Raw genomic sequence first — 444 nt, forward strand, 5'->3', positions numbered from 1 at the left:
GGGCCCAGAGGACCAGGAAAAGCGACCCCCCCCCCCAAGCCCCCTGCCCTCCCAGCCCAGAACAGGCAGGAACCCCAATGGCACAGGGAGGGGGTGGGGCAGGTGTGCAGAGGAAGGGGCTGTGGGTCAGGCCGAGGGGTTCGGAATGCAGAGGCGCCTCTGATGGCTGGAGTCTGGGGGGCGGGGGGAGCTGTGCCTTGGGAGGTGTTGGGGTGCTGTGTGAGGGCTCTGGGCCTGGGCAGAGGGGTCCCAGAGGCAGGGGTGTCTCAGCAGGCTCTGCGATTCCTTAGCCCTCGTTCTGATGGAGCTGAAGCCGGGAGCCACCCCCCACCCCCACCCTCTGTTCACAGAGCCCCCCAGACGCTGGCGACATGGATTTTATTGGGGTGTGGGGGGTCCACTGGGTGTCACAGCAGCAGCGAGGGGGTGGTGGGCGAGGGGAGG

This window comes from Myotis davidii, unplaced genomic scaffold (assembly GCF_000327345.1).
Source record: "Myotis davidii unplaced genomic scaffold, ASM32734v1 scaffold1915, whole genome shotgun sequence".
NCBI classification, from domain to species: Eukaryota; Metazoa; Chordata; class Mammalia; order Chiroptera; family Vespertilionidae; genus Myotis; species Myotis davidii.